Here is a 16,578-nt window from a genome sequence, read left to right on the forward strand (position 1 = left end):
TGTAGGTCTCCTTTGCACTTGTTAAATGCCACATAGGTTGCCAGGGCACAGCTGGAGCCCAGGCCAGCTCTTTCCCCTGATGGTCGTCTAGGCTGTTGAAACTTTTTACCAGTGTGAACAACACAGCAATGAACATTCTTGCTTTGCCTCCTTGTGCGCAGAGCAAACATTTCTTGAGGATAGTCTTAGAGGTGGAATTGCTGGATTAAGCGGTATGCATATTTAAAATTTTTGAAGATATTACAAATTACTGTCTGAAAAAGCTCTGCCAATTTACGTTCCCCTCACAGCGCACGAGAGCACTCTCTTCGCTACTCGCATGGCAGCCCTGGGTATTAACCCTTTCAGAGGTGGCTTTCAGAGGTGTTCATTTGCATTTCCCTCATCTGTGTGAGGTTGACCACAGAGCCCTATCCCAACCCGTGGCTCTCCTCCACTTTGGTGCTAGGGTGCTGTCCCTTTATCTCTGCGTCTGCAGGCTGCCAGCACAGAGTGGAGCGCAGCAGCTACCGATAAATGTTGGAGCCAGGCGCTGTGATTTTTCCAGACCTAGATGACAAAAATATGTTCTGAGACCCTACCAAGCTCTCCCGTATCTTCGTTCTCCAAGATTTAACTGTGAATGTTAGAGCTTCTGTCTGAGCTGTGTTGTCCTTTAAGCCTTGAAGAAATCAGGAATGTTTGACTGGCCTAGGGAGCAATTCTTTAGTAACCAGCAGAATGGCTTGAACACCTGGTCAGGCTGGAACCCAGGAGTGTTTCAAAACAGGTCCTAGGGTCCTGGGAAGCAGGTTCTTCTGCTGGAAACTTTCTGATAACATCATCCGAACAGAATTGAAAAAAACTTAAGGGGGCCCGGTGGGCGGAATCCCCGGCACGGCACCAGACCGCAAGCTGCCGCTGGGCTCACGGTCTCCGGCGCACGGGTCAGTGCAGGAGGTGCCCAGACTTCCCGTAGATGTGCTTGGGGACACGGTTGGAGCTCCAGCACCTGGCTCTGCGGCGTGGGGGAAGGCTCCGGGGTCCCACACCTCCCCGGCAGGAAAAGCCTCTGCTCGCCATTAGCAAGGAGGCCACGCCCAGAATCCAGGACAAAGGGAAGCTCGCGGTGGGCAGAATCCCCGGCACAGCACCAGACAACAAGCTGCCGCTGGGCTCACGGTCTCCGGCACACGGGTCAGTGCAGGGGGCACACGGACTTCCCATAGACATGCTTGGGGACATGATTGGAGCTCCAGCACCTGGCTCTGCGGCGTGGGGGAAGGCGCCGGGGTCCCGCACCTCCCCGGCAGGGAAAACCTCTGCTTGCCATTAGCAGGGAGGCCATGCCCAGAATCCAGGACAAAGGGAAGCTCCTGGTGAGCGGATTCCCTGGCACAGCACCAAACCACAAGCTGCTGCTGGGCTCATGGTCTCCGGCACATGGGTCGGTGCAGGGGTGCATGGACTTCCTGTGGACGCGCTTGGGGACTGGGTGGAGCTCCAACACCCAGCTCTGCGGCCTGGGGGGACGCTCCAGGGTCCCGCACCCCCCAGCAAGGAGGGCCTCTGCTCGCCATTGGCAGGGAGGCCCCGCCCAGCATTCGGAACACCAGGAAGCTCCCTAGAGCAGAATTCCCCACAAGGCAGCAGCTTACAAGCCACTGCGAGGCCCACGGACTCTGGCCGTGTCCCAGACGAGGCAAGGGGCTCCCAGAGATCCTGTGAGAGTGGAGAGGGGCAGAGCGGAGCTCCGGTGAAACGGCTACATAGCCCAGGGGGGAACTCCAGGTTCCTACAGCAGCCTCAGTGAAAGCCTCTGCACAGCACTAGTGGAGAGGTCCCGACTGGCGATCGCAAGGCGGGAAGGCCCTGGGGCAAAAGCAGCACAGCTAGGTGAGCTAACGACAGACTGCAGAAGATACTCATAGCTCTGCTGGGACCTATAGTGGACAAGAGAGATCTTGTGGGCTCTGTTAGGGACAAAGCGGCGATTATAGGTGATCCTGCTCCTGGCTGATAGGAAGGCCCACAACACCACTGCAGACAACAAGGAGGGAGCGCGTCTAAGTGGGCTGCAGCAGTACGCACCAGCAGCCTGAGGCCCCCTTGTGATTGCCCCCACAACCGATGAGGGACCCCACAGGACCACTGTGACACGAGGAGGGGACCAGGTCCAGTCAGTAACAGCTGACAGGGTTCCTGGTTGGTGCAGTCTAAACAGCTGACCCCACACACACCAGTCGCAACAAGTGGAAGCAGCGACTAAACTCTATCTCTATGCAGAGGCACAAATCCACGCCATCAAGTAGTATGAAAAAATATATTAAATCTCCAGAACAGAAGGAAAATGATAAACACCCAGAAAACAATCCCAAAGACAATGAAATCTATAACCTAAATGACGATGATTTCAAAACTACCATTATTAAAAAACTCAACGAGTTAAAAGAGAATTCAGATAGACAACTCAACGAGTTCAGGAGCTATGTCACAAAAGAGCTTGATACTATAAAGAAGAACCAATTAGAAATTCTGGAGATGAAGAACACAATGGAGGAGATTAAGAAAAATCTGGACTCTCTGAACAGTAGGGTCGAAAATATGGAGGACAGAATTAGCAGTTTGGAGGATAGGAATATAGAAATGCTGCAGACAGAGGAGGAGAGAGAACTAAGACTAAAGAGAAATGAAGAAACTCTCCGAGAATTATCCGACTCAATTAGGAGATGCAACATAAGGATTATAGGTATACCAGAGGGAGAAGAGAAGGAGAAGGGGGCAGAAGGCCTGTTCAAAGAAATAATAGCTGAGAACTTTCCAAACTTGGGAAGAGAGATGGAACTTCATGTGACAGAAGCCAGTAGATCTCCAAACTTTATTAACGCAAGAAGACCAACCCCAAGGCATATAGTAGTGAAACTAGCAAAAGTCAATGACAAAGAGAAAATACTAAGGGCAGCCAGACAGAAGAAAATAACTTACAAAGGAAACCCCATAAGGCTATCAGCAGATTTTTCAGGAGAGACCTTACAGGCTAGAAGAGATTGGAATGAAATATTCAAAACTCTGAAGGACAAAAACCTGCAGCCAAGAATACTCTACCCAGTGAAAATATCCTTCAAATATGATGGAGAAATAAAAACTTTCCCAGATAAACAAAAGTTAAGGGAGTTCATCGCCACAAAACCTCCTCTTCAAGTAATGCTCAGGAAGAACCTCATTCCTGAAAAATCAAGAAAAGGAAAGGGGTTACAAAATCCAGAACAAAGGAGATAAGCAGAAGGACAATAACACAAAGTAACAGCTCTCCATCAGGACAAAATGCAAAAGAACCAGAAAACAAGTGATAAAATGGCAACAGTAGGCCCCCACATTTCAATAATCACTCTAAACGTGAATGGATTGAACTCTCCAATCAAAAGGCACAGAGTGGCAGGATGGATCAAAGAACAAGACCCAACAATATGATGCCTCCAGGAAACACTCCTCAGCCCCAAAGACGAACACAGACTCAAAGTGAAGGGATGGAAGACAATACTCCAAGCTAATAATGAACAAAAGAAAGCAGGTGTTGCTATACTTATACCAGACAAAGTAGACTTCAAAGCAAAACAGATAAAGAAAGACAAAGAGGGGCAGTATATAATGATAAAAGGGATGCTCCACCAAGATGACATACCACTTATAAATATATACGCACATAACACAGGAGCACCAAAATTTGTAAAGAAACTATTAACAAAACTAAAAGGAGACATCAACAGCAATACAATAATAGTAGGGACCTCAACACCCCATTAACACCAATGGACAGATCATCCAGACAGAAAATCAAGAAGGAAATTATAGAATGAAATGAAAAATTCAGAATGGACCTGAAAAAATCAGATGGACCTAATAGATATATATAGGACACTTCATCCAAAAACAGCAGGGAGGTTACACATTCTTCTCAAGCGCACATGGAACATTCTCAAGGATAGACCATATCTTGGGAAACAAAGCAAGCATCAATAAGTTCAAGAGGGTTGAAATAATATCAAGCATCTTTTCTGATCACAATGCTATGAAACTAGAAATGAACTACAAGAATAAAGCTGGGAAAGGGCCAAAAATGTGGAGACTAAACAACATGCTACTGAACAAACAATGGATTATTGAAGAAATTGAAGTAATCAAATATTATCTGGAGACAAATGAAAATGAAAACACACCGTGCCAAATGATTTGGGACGCAGCAAAGGCAGTCCTAAGAGGGAAATTCATTGCAATACAGGCTCACCTCAATAAGCAAGAAAAATCTTACATAAACAACCTCAAACGACACCTAATGGAATTAGAAAAAGAAGAACAAACAAAGCCCAAAGTCAGTAGAAGGAGGGAAATAATAAAAATTAGAGCAGAAATAAATGATATTGAAACAAAAAAGACAGTAGAAAGGATCAATGAAACAAAGAGTTGATTCTTCGAAAAAATTAACAAAATCAACAAACCCTTAGCCAGACTCACTAAAAAAAAGAGAGAGAAGTCTCAAATAAACAAAATTAGAAACGAGAGAGGAGAAATCACAACAGATACCAAAGAAACACAAAGGATCATAAGAGAATACTATGAAAAACTATATGCCAACAAATTGAACAACCTAGAAGAAATGGATAAATTCCTAGACTCATACAACCTACCAAACTGAATCAGGAAGAAATAGAGAATCTGAATAGACCAATCACAAGTAAAGAAATAGAAACAGTAATCAAAAACCTCCCCAAAAATAAGAGTCCAGGACCAGACGGCTTCTCTGGAGAATTCTACCAAACATTCAAAGAGGATTTAATACCTGTCCTTCTCAAACTATTCCAGAAAATAGAGGAAGATGGAGCACTCCCTAATACATTCTATGAAGCCAACATCACCCTGATCCCCAAACCTGACAAGGACAACACAAAGAAGGAAAACTACAGGCCAATATCACTGATGAACATAGATGCAAAAATCCTCAACAAAATTTTGGGAAACCGAATACAGCAATACATCAAAAAGATTATACACCATCATCAAGTGGGATTTATACCAGGGACACAGGGATGGTTCAACATCCGCAAGTCAATCAACGTGATTCACTACATTAACAAAACGAGAAACAAAAACCACATGATCATCTCAATAGATGCAGAGAAAGCATTCGACAAGATCCAACATCCATTTATGATAAAAACCCTCAATAAAATAGAAGGAAAGTAGCTCAACATAATAAAGGCCATATATGACAAACCCACAGCCAACATCATACTCAATGGACAAAAACTGAAACCCATCCCTCTCAGAACAGGAACAAGACAAGGGTGCCCACTTTTACCACTCTTATTCAACATAGTACTGGAGGTTTTGGCCAGAGCTATTTGGCAGGAAAAAGAAATAAAAGGAATCCAAATAGGCAACGAAGAAGTAAAACTCTCACTGTTTGCAGACGACATGATCTTATATATAGAAAACCCCAAAGAATCCATAGAAAAACTATTAGAAACAATCAACAGCTACAGCAAAATTGCAGGGTATAAAATCAACATACATAAATCAGTAGCATTTCTATATGCTAACAATGAACTAACAGAAAAAGATCTCAAGAACTCAATCCCATTCACAATCACAACAAAAAGAATAAAATACCTTGGGATAAATTTAACCAAGGAAGTGAAAGATCTATAAAACAAAAACTACAAGACCTTCTTGAAAGAAATCGACGACGACATAAAGAGATGGAAAGACATTCCATGCACGTGGATTGGAAGAATAAACATAGTTAAAATGTCCATACCACCTAAAGCAATCTACAGGTTCAACGCTATCCCAATCAGAATTCCAATGTCATTCTTTACAGAAATTGAACAAAGAATCCTAAAATTCATGTGGGGCAACAAAAGACCCCGAATTGCTAAAGCAATCCTGTTAAAGAAGAACAAAGCTGGAGGCATCACAATCCCTGACTTCAAAACATACTACAAAGCTACAGTAATCAAAACAGCATGGTACTGGTACAAAAACAGATGCACAGATCAAGGGAACAGAATTGAAAGCCCAGAAATAAAACCACACATCTATGGACAGCTAATCTTTGACAAAGGAGCTGAGGGCCTACAATGGAGGAAAGAAAGTCTCTTCAACAAATGGTGCTGGGAAAACTGGACAGCCACATGTAAAAGAATGAAAATCAACCATTCTTTTTCACCATTTACTAAAATAAACTCAAAATGGATCAAAGACCTAAAGATTAGGCCTGAAACAATAAGTCTTCTAGAAGAGAATATCGGTGGTACGCTCTTTGACATCAGCTTCAAAAGAATCTTTTCGGACACCATAACCCCACACATGAGGGAAACAATAGAAAGAATAAACAAATGGGACTTCATCAGACTAAAGAGCTTCTTCAAGGCAAGGGAAAACAGGATTGAAACAAAAAAACAGCCCACTAATTGGGAAAAAATATTCACAAGTTATTTATCTGACAAAGGGTTAATCTCCATAATATAGAAAGAACTCACACAACTCAACAATAAAAAATCAAACAACCCAATTACAAAATGGGCAGGGGACATGAACAGACATTTCTCCAAAGAAGATATACGGATGGCCAATAGACACATGAAAAGATGCTCATCATCACTAATCATCAGGGAAATGCAAATCAAAACTACACTAAGATATCACCTTATACCTGTTAGAATGGCAAAAATATCCAAAACCAAGAGTGACAAATGTTGGAGAGGCTGTGGAGAAAAGGGAACCCTCATACACTGTTGGTGGGAATGCAAACTGGTGCAACCACTGTGGAAAACAGTATGGAGATTCCTCAAAAAGTTAAGAATAGAAATACCTTATGACCCAGCCATCCCACTACTAGGTATCTATCCTAAGAACCTGAAATCAGCAATTCCAAAAGTTCCAGGCACCCCTATGTTCATCGCAGCATTATTCACAATAGCCAAGTCATGGAACCAACCTAAGTGCCCAGCAACTGATGATTGGATAAAGAAGATGTGGTATATATATACAATGGAATACTACTCAGCCATAAAAAAGGACAAAGTCGTCCCATTCACAACAACATGGATAGACCTTGAGAGTATTATGTTGAGTGAAATAAGCTAGACAGAGAAAGACAAACTCTGTATGACTCCACTCATAGGTGGTAGTTAACATATGGACAAAGAGAACTGATCGGTGGTTGCCAGGGGAAAGGGGGGTGGGGGGAGGGCACTAGGGGTGAAGTGGTGTAACTACAACATGACTAATAATGATGTACAACTGTAATTTCACAAGGATGTTAACTTTCATAACGTTGATTAAAAAAAAAAAAAAAACTTAAGGGGTCTGTTAGAGCCATCTCATTATACAGATCAGGAGACCGAGGCCCCAGCTAGGGGAGCGGCTTGCTCCAGGTCACACGGCAAAGCAGGAGTGGAGCTGTGAGTACAGCCCAGGTTCTCATTGCAGGCCAGTGCTGTTTCCTCAAAACGTGTGGAATCGGAGGATTCGCTCTAAACCCCTCCCCAAGCTCCTCTACCCTGAACAGGAGACGAGGAGCTTTCCCAGAAGGCAGCATAGAGTGGGGCTTAAGGGCCCTGGTTTTCGATCAGATGGCACTGATTCAAATGCCAGCTCAGCCACTGATGTCCAGCTACTTCACCCTTTGATCCTCCGCATCTCCCTCTTCGACAGGTAATACTACCTACATCACAGGGGAACGCCAGGTTTAAGTGAGCCAAATACATTGCCCGGTATACAGTAAACACTCAATAAACTGTGCCTGTTATTTTTTCTCTCTAGTTCTCCTCCTCTTGGGTGAATCAGCTGCGAGGGTGTAAAGATTACTTTCTCATAGGCCAGGGAATTCCCGGTGCAGACTCCATGCAGTTGGGTGGATCCATGTCCCCCACTTGGTTACTTCATTTGGCTTGGCTTGAGTTGCCACCTCCCAAGTCATTCCTTTAATGAACCGCCACTCACCGCAGAGGGACTGCCCACATCCTCGTTTTTCTTCACTGCACAAATCAGGAGGGGATGAGAGCAAGAGTTCCTTGGAGCCCAGTGTTTCTCTCAACCTTGGCCGCCATTAGAATCACTTAGGGGAACATTTTGAAAACACCAAGGACGGGACCCATCCCCTCCCTTATCCTGATCAGATTGATTGGGAGTGGGGTCTCGGTCACTTGGGAAGAGGTGCTAGGCTGGCAAGATGTGAGCCTGGGGCTGCTGGGAAACAAGAACCTGCCTGAGGATGAAGCAGACAAAGGAAAGACGAAGGGACTAAGAGGGATCAGGTCCCAGTGACACCCCCTTATCCCCTGAATCCAGCCAGGCCTGACTTTAGCCCTAAATGTTTCAGTTATATGAGCCAATAAATTCTCTTTTTTGCTCAAGCCAGTTTGAGATGGGTTTTTGTCATGTGCAGCTCAGAGAGTGCTGCCTATGTGGGACATCGAAAGTGCCGTCTGTCCCTTCCCATCCAGAGAGTGGGATTCCAGTTTCTATCCTGGATGCTTCCACCAGACAGTGATCCTTAAAAAGTCCCCAGAATTGAGCAGCAGAACTTAGAGGTCATTTGGTCCCATCCCCTCTTTGTTTATGTGGGGAGACCTGGGGGCCAAGGAGAGGCGAGGACTTGTCCTGAGTCATGCAGACAACAAGGCCAATGGGATATCAGCGCTTGGCTCTGTCAATAAATACACCCATACCAGCGGGGTGATAACAGCTAGCAGTGCAGCGCCAAAACGCTGAGTGTCCTTCTCAAGGACGCCCACGGGGACTGGGGCGCACTCCTTCAGCATGAAAAAGGCCCTGTGGGAACTTTCTCAGTGCTTCAGTTTCTCTAACTACAACTGAACAAACTCGCACGTAAATGTTGTTGTTTTCAATTATAAATGGAGCGTACGGACATAGGAAAAAGTTTTTTCAGGGGATAAACATGTGCAAAAAGGAGAAAATGAAACCCTCCAGTAATCTCACCAGCCTGCACTAACACTGACAGCATTTGGGGAGCACATTCTTTTGTGTTTGTTTGCTTGTTCTATGAAGATTTATATGAGGCAAGGTGGGGATTCGCTCTGGGGGACCCAAACTAGCCTCCTGAGGATGGGATTGGGGTGAGTCTTGAAAGTGAGAGAGAGAGAGAGAGATCTTCATTCTTGGGGGTTGTATCAGACAGGGTTCCTGGGGCAAGCACCAGAAACTAAAGAGAAGGGGATTGCTTTGGGAAGGCTGGTGGAGGCTCCCACAATTGATGAAAGACTGGGAGAGCAGGCTTGGGGCAGTGGGAATTAAGAGGACTCTCAGGACCAAGAAAGAGGAAGTAGAAAAAGCAGTCCTTACCTTTACCAGACAGAGGTGAGGAGGCTACGGATGGTTTCACAACTGATATTGCCACGAGAAGAATGGCCAGAAACCACTCCCTTGTCCTTGCCAGAGTCAAGGTCCCAGGAAAGAGCATTTCAGATCATGTGCTCCCCACTGATTCACCCGGGGAAGTAGAGAAGGGATCCGTGACTTCAACTGGAGCAGGCCAGCTGTGGGAGGAAGGAGCCGAGAATTGCCCCTGCCCAAGACAGCTGGGAGAGGTAATTTTCCTTAGTGAAACTGGGTGCTTTTAGGGGAGGAATGGATGCCGTGCAGTCCCAAACTGAGAGCTACCTACTAGTGAGCCCAACGAGAGCGAGTGCTTGGGGGCTGCTGCTTCTGGGGACAGTTTGCAGCTGAGCCTGGAAACTGGTCCCAACCCAGCTACCCTAGCACATTGTTGGTATACCTGGGGAATAAAGCAATAAAGAGCTGTACCACTGGGTGTCCATGCCCACGTGTCATGGAGTGTGTGCGAGAAATATCTTTTCTCTTTCCCAAATCCCTCTGAGAAACACCTGCAAGACCAGCCAAATAGAATATGTGGTGGCATGGTGGTTATGTTTGTGTGCTCTGCTTCGGGGACCTGGGGTTTGTGGGTTCAGATCCCGGGCACAGACATACACCACTCCTCGAGCCACGCTGTGGCAGCAACTCACATACAAAATGGAGGAAGATGGCACAGATGTTAGCTCAGGGCCAAACTTCCTTACCAAAAAAAAAACAGTAGAATGTGCCTCCATCAATAAAGTGGTTTCTTTAGCAGGTAGGAACTGCCCCTGGGGCTGGGACTACAGTATTGTTGACACTCTGTTTCCAAGCTCCTGCAGATGTGGAAGGAGAGCATTATGCCTCTAGGCAACCAAGCTGCTCTCTTTGAACAGTGCCCTCATGTGGCAGTTCCAGCAACTGCAGGATACCTAATGGTCAGGATTCCAGGTTTTTCTCTGTCGGGAGACAGAAACTAGAACTGCCTGTTTGGACTAAGCAACTGCTCTGAAAGTTATCCTGGGAGCGAAGACCCCAAGCTGGGAAAAGAATCATTCACAGAAGAAGTGGAATAGAAACTCGAGTCGTTCAATTTTAGTAATAAAAATATGTGACACAGCATCCTTCTACATGCAAACTGATTCACCAAGATCCTTTGGGTACCAATCTCCTACTGGCTACAACCCACCCAGCCGTCCTTGGATCCCTCTCACAGTTTTCCATCACATACGACCGTAAGGATAGCACACACCTGCTTGTCCACTGCCTTGCTCAAGTTCAGACACACAATGTCACTGTCACATCCTTGTCAAAGAGAGAATTTAGGGGCTCACTTATTGAAGGGAAAGAACGAACTAACCCCCGACCTTCAGGGTCCCTTTTGTTCCTGGGCGTGGTTTGCAGGACAGTCACATTACACTGGGAGTCAGGAGTCTTGCTCTTTCATTCCAGCTTGACCCTTAACTTTCTGTGTGATCTGGAGCAAGTTGCCGCAGCTCTCTGAGCCCCACATCCCTCCTCAGGGAAATAACCCCTGCGCTGCCCACCTCAGGGCTGCTTGCTGGTTTGAGTAAAGTTAAGGTTGTCGAAACCTAGAAAAGACCAAATAAATATTTATTAACAATAAGTAATGTGGGGAGATTTTCTGCCGCCGTATTGGTTTTTCTGTGTCTGCAGAGTTGAGGAAGCAGGGTTCTGGTTCAGAAAAATAGCCGTTAAGGGATCTTTCTGTGTGGGTGTGCGTGCGCTTGTGGGTGTGCGTGCGTGTGTGCGTGTGTCTGCACCTCTCTCTGACTCCATGTTTCCCTCTGTGTCCCTCTGTCCCTCTGTCTCTTCTCTTGCCGCTTTGCTCTCTATCTCTCTGTCTGCCCCACCGCACCCCCACCCTTCCTCTGCCCTTCCCAGTCTTAGCCAGGCCAGAGCTGAAGTGTTCTCTCAGACAGCAGCTCAGGGCTCCTTTAGACCAGGTCTGCGCTCCCCTAATGGTTGTGGTTGGCGAGATCAGACCAAGTCAAGACAGGCTCTGGGTTTTTTCTGGGGCTCTGGCTCCAGACTTGGAAGGCAGAACATTTCAGTCTCTTGCAAGTCCCAGGAGAGGTGGGACCTCAGGGGCAGAGGAGAGGGGAGAGGCCACAGGCTGCTGCACTCAGCTCCCAGGAGTGGTGGGGGGTGTCTTCCAGCACTTCACGACTGATGGCTTCAGGCCAAGTTAGGCAGCACTGAAGCCCCCAGCTCAACTCTGCTTCCTGACCACCCATGGCCTCTGCCAGCTGTCCTGCCACTGCCACCTCTGGGGCCAAGATAAACCGGGACACGAATCCTGACTGTCCCACCTGCTCACTGTGTAACCTTGGGCAAGTCAGTAACTTCTTCCAGCTTCGATTTCTTTGTCTGGAAAATGGAGATGATAAGAGGTGAGTTGTAAGGATCAGGTTGAAAGACAGCGGAGCACAGAGCAAGAGTCAGCACACTCCAGCCTCCAGGCCAAAGCTGGCTTGCTACCTGTTTTTGTGCGACCTGCGAGCTAAGAATGGATTTTATATTTCTAAATGGCTGGGGAAAAAAATCAAAAGAAGAGCAATAGTTCATGACATTGAAGATGATATGAAATTCAAATTTCAGTGTCTCTAAATGAAGTTTTATTGGCACAGGGCCATGCACATTCATTTATGTATTGTTTACACCTGCTTTTGCACCACGGCAACAGAATAGAGTAGCTGGGACAGACTGTACGTGGCACTCAGTGTATCAAATCCTAGCTGGCCCTTTGCAGAAAAAGTTTGCCTACCCTCGGCACAGGTTTAAGAGCACAAACTACCTGCGTTCAAATCTCTCCTGTGTGACTTACTAATTTTGCGATTTTGCAAAGCTCACTGAATCCGTATGTGCCTCATTTTCTTTTTCTATAAAATGGGAATATCAGTTGTTATTGTGTATTGTTTCGAGGATTAAATGAGTCAATATCTGCAAAGCACTAGGACCAAAGTCTGCAGGCCAGATTATGTAAATGAACAAAGAGATCATGGAAGAATTAAGCAGATATCCTGTGTTTTGGATTGACTGGAAGTAAAATCAGAAGGAATGGTGGCTGCATGCCTGGGACTGTCCTGCGCAACATTTTTTTTTTTTTTTGTCAGACACTCGAATGAAGATCTCTGATGTGAGACGGTGGCATGCACCGAGGGTGTGCAGGTGGAGAGCAGGAGCTGGGGAAGGACAGAACCTGATTCCCAGTTTAGAAAGGGGGAGGCAGTTGTCTCAAGTTACGAGAGGGTTTAGAAGACTTGAGGTGACCAAGGAGACATGAGGTAGTAGCAGCATGTATAACTTCCATTTAAGTACAAAGCATAATGTGTTGCCACCAAAGTGAGTGCAATTTCAGGCTGCATTAATAGAAGTAGGTCTTGTAGAAAGAGGAAGGTGATGTCCTTCCCTCTACTCTGGTCAGCCTGTGTCCTATTCCGGGCAATTTAAGAGGGATGTGGACACATTTAGTGGTATCCCCAGGTCTTCTCCTCAGTTGCACTGGGTCTCTCCCTACCCTCGTTATCTCTGACTGTCAGGAGCCGTTGATAAATGCCAGTAGCTCTTGTCTTCCAAACATTCTCAATTATGCCGAACTCGCAGAACTCACCCAACTCTCTCCTGTGAAAGCGTGCCTGGAGGACAAGTCCTGGAGGACCTGCTGTAGGTCAAGAATTCACTTTATCAGTAGCTACAAAAACATTAACCTGATCCCAGGGGGCAAACGTTAGCCTGTTTGGCAACTCCTAGGATCACCTGGCCTCAGGAGATCCTGTGTTCAGGTGGTCTCAGAGACTGGGTGGCCCATCTCAAGTCTTCAAGGCCCCCTGCCGTGTATCTGCAGCCTAATTTCCCAACCTTTTCTCTCCTACTCCCCTTTATACATATATGACTCAGCCAAAGAAGAACATAGTTCAGCTTTTTCAAAAACTCATGCTATATTAGTTATTTTTTTTTTATTGCAAGGAGCAGAATGTCAACTCAGATCAGGTTGACCAAGAAAGGAAAATTTATTGGTTCATGTGACTGAGATGTACAGGGTTGTCTGGCATCAGGCCCAGGTGGATCCAGCAGCTTAGGGTCTCTGTGTCTTGGTCCCTTGGCTCTGTGCTAACTTCATTCTCAGACTAGCTTTCCCCTAGGAAGCTGGAAAATGGTTGTTGAAAGCTCCAGACTCAAATCTTGCAGCTCGACAACCCTACTAGAAACAGAATTTCTCTCCCCCAAGAGTTTGAGCCCAAGGTCCAGGAATTGACTCTTATAGAATAGACTGGGTTTGTTGTCCATCTCAAATCAAGTCTTGTGGCAAGAGGCATGGAACACAGAGATTGAACAGGCCCAAGTCACACACCCCAGGATGCAGGGGAAGAGACCCCATTAGAATTGGGGGTACCATGAGGGTCAGTGCTGCTTATACCACATGACTTGAGAGTGGGAAAGGGTGGGTGCCTAAGGGACAAGGGGCATTCTGTAATTAGATGCAGGGGAAATGGGTGATGGGCAGACAACAGCACATGTCAACCACCACACATGCTGTTATCAGTCCTCCCAGCAACCCGGTGAACTGGTGGCAGCCCAGCAGAGGACGAGGGAAGTAGAGCCAGGAAGGGCACCTCTGGATGTTGAAGGGCAAGTCCAGCATTTCTTCAGGACTTCTTCAGCCTTACTGGCTATGGGAGAGGACTGGAAGAAAGGACAAGGGAGTCATGGGGAGGATTTTGAACGTTGAAAGTTGACCTTCCTGCAAGGGTCATTTCTAATGAAAAGAGAGATGCCTCTGGAACCTGGGCCCAGAATCAGGGAGGGAAACCCAGGGAGCAGGGGAGTCACTACCCAAGACCCTTTGCCCCCTTCCTGCCTTCCTGAAGAGCCCTGTATTATTCAGGTGTCTGCTCCGCCCAGCCTCAGGGTGAAGCCTGATTGGTCCAAGCCCATCATGATGCTCCCACTCCTCTTGCCAATCACTGGACTAGGTATAAACATGTGATGCGATTCTGACCAATAATATGCAGGGGGCTTTTCAGAACCGTTTTCTTCACTGATAAAAAGAAACACACAAAAAGAAACAGACCATCCTCCTTTGCAGGACATAGTCATGTCTGGAAGGGCAGTAGCCATCTTGTAACCAAGAAGAGAGCCAGCCTGAGGGCCAGCTGACACTCGAGGAGGACAGAGCAGAAAAATGGAAAGAACCTGAGCCCTTGATTATGACACTGACCCACTTAATTAAACAACCCTGGAGCCATCCTACTTTGGGACTTCTTAGAATGTAGTGTAATAAGTTTCCCTTATTGTTTAGGCCAATTGTATTTCAGTTTTCTCTTATTGTAGCCATAGGACACTAAGTGACTCAAACAGGCTTTGCTCATTGAGAGTCTCTGAAGAGAGAGGACATTGTCAACACCAGGTGTTGAGGCTCTAGGCAAGCCCCATGGCCATTTTGGGAAGATTATAACGACGGAAAGAGGATGAGCTTCAGAGACTCATAATCCTTGATCCATCGCTTACTAGCTCTATGCCCTTCAACACATTAATTCACCTCTCTAGACCTCAGCGTCTTCCTCTGTAAAATGGGAACAATCACTGTACGTCATCGAGTTCTTGTGAGGACTGAGGTCACGCACAGAGTTCTGACATACAATTATAACGGTCATTTACCGAAGGATCACTTTTATTTGTACATCACTGGACCAGGATCTCAATGATGTCCAAACAGTCACTTATAAAGTGGTGATACTTTATCAGAATTTCCTCAGAAGCTTTTTGAAAAATCCAGAATCCTGGACTTTATCCATGGAGATCGTGATTCAATAGATCTGAAATAGGGGTCTATATATTAGTCAGAATTCCCTCTCTCAGTTACAGGTAGCAGAAACTCAGCTCAAACTGGCTGAAGCGAAAAAAAAAAAAAAAAGAGGAAGAAATTTATTGGCTCATGTATCTGAATAGCCCAGGGGGATAAAGTTCAGACATGGCTGGATCCAGGTGCTCATAACATGTCACAAGGTGTGTCTGTCTACCTGTCTCTTCTCTTTCTCATCCCTGGTCATGGTTTGCCTCTTTGTTGGCTTCATTCTGAGCCAGCAGTTCCAAGCTGACAGCTACCAGCCTAGGGCCTCTGAGAAGAGAGAGCATCTCTTCCTCTACAGCTCTGCCCAAATCCTGAGGCTGCGGCTCTAGCCTCACTTTGACCCTGGCCTGGTCACTCTGTCTGTTACTGGCCAGGCCTGGGGAACATGCTTGCCCCTGGAGACCGAGTGAGCGGGGTCTCCACCCAAACCACTCAGGTTGTACTTGGGGCAGGGATGGCTCTCCGAAGTGACATAAGTGCTATGCTCAGCGAAGAGGAAATGGGCGTTGAGCAGGCAAACATACTCCAGAACACAGAATCCATATTTCTTACCAAGTCACCCAGTTGATCCCGATGCACAGGCAGCTTTGGGAATGACTGCTGGATAGATCATTGGTTTTAGGACTTCTTAGAGTCATGGAATCCTTTTCTTCCTGGGAAATCTTAAACAGGATCAAATTTAAAAAATAGATCAAAAAATGGCCCTGTCCTGGTGGAAGGAGGGGTTTCAGGCCCTCCCATATCCCCCCAAGCAGCCCCTAAGGCCCCCAGCGGCTCCCCTGAGCACCCAGATTTCATTGCTTTCTGAGGTTCCTTTTGCTCTGATGCTCCAACCTTGCATTTGGTGCAACAGGCAGGGCGGGGTGGGGGGAGTCTCAAAGAGCTCACCTAACGCTGTCTCTCCCTCCAGCTCCCGCCCCTGCCTTAGAAGCCAGTGCCAGAGGAGTAAACAGGGACAGGAGCAGCCAGCGGCTGGCTTAGGAGGTGCGTCAGACATGCCACATCAGATGCTTCTGGCTTTGTAGGCCCATCCTGGCCCGAGGCCAAACGGCTTCATGGGCTCTGCAGAGCGCCAGCCGGGGCTGCGTGGGCGTTGATGATCTGCCTGTCTACCAGCGACAGAGGGGACGGCCGCAGTGCTGCATCAGTTGTGGCAGAGGGAGATGCTACAGGGACACTCTGGCTGGGAGACATGGTGGAGGATAAAGTCAATTTCACACTTTATTAGTCAGTCCGGGCCAATTGAGGCCACCCCGAAGCTGGGCTGAGGCCCCAGCTCTCCCTCCAGTCTTCGCCAGCAAGAAGGGCCTCTATCACCTGAAACTCTTCTCTTTAAAGGAGCAGTA

At 46.7% G+C, this 16,578-nt stretch overlaps 2 long non-coding RNA genes across 2 annotated transcripts in view; both read right to left on the reverse strand.

Moving 5' to 3' along the window:
- Positions 1-9,490, reverse strand: part of LOC138917454 (uncharacterized) — a 60,018-nt gene extending 50,528 nt beyond the window's left edge. The window contains exon 1 of the long non-coding RNA XR_011425508.1: positions 9,346-9,490. This is a non-coding gene — a long non-coding RNA (uncharacterized lncRNA). The remainder of the gene's footprint in view (positions 1-9,345) is intronic.
- Positions 9,491-13,924: 4,434 nt separating this feature from the next.
- On the reverse strand, positions 13,925-16,253 carry LOC111767765 (uncharacterized). Its single transcript, XR_011425509.1, has 3 exons — positions 16,121-16,253; positions 15,785-15,894; positions 13,925-14,064 (listed from the first exon to the last, which is right to left on the reverse strand). It is a non-coding gene; the product is annotated as an uncharacterized lncRNA (long non-coding RNA).
- Positions 16,254-16,578: the final 325 nt, after the last annotated feature.

This window comes from Equus caballus, chromosome 14, assembly GCF_041296265.1.
Source record: "Equus caballus isolate H_3958 breed thoroughbred chromosome 14, TB-T2T, whole genome shotgun sequence".
NCBI lineage: Eukaryota > Metazoa > Chordata > Mammalia > Perissodactyla > Equidae > Equus > Equus caballus.